Source organism: Penaeus monodon, chromosome 31 (assembly GCF_015228065.2).
Source record: "Penaeus monodon isolate SGIC_2016 chromosome 31, NSTDA_Pmon_1, whole genome shotgun sequence".
Taxonomy (NCBI): Eukaryota; Metazoa; Arthropoda; class Malacostraca; order Decapoda; family Penaeidae; genus Penaeus; species Penaeus monodon.
Window position 1 is genome coordinate 31,439,417 of NC_051416.1, and position 276 is coordinate 31,439,692.

A 276-nucleotide genomic window follows, 5' to 3' on the forward strand; every position below is an offset into this window, starting at 1 on the left:
TATACTGAAGCGGTAACTAATTTCCATGTATGGTGCATATTCTCTTTATCATGCTTCTCATATATTTGCTGTTAACGATATCAATTTCTATTTTAAGACATCGATTTTTGTTGACTGTCGAACACAATCCATTGGTACGGTAGTATTTAGTTATATACGATGTATGGATATACATTATATTCATACGATAAGAATATGAATGTTTATTGCATATAATTGATGCATCATTTATTGTATATTATCAACTTGAATATACGTTAGGTATGCATATTTCAG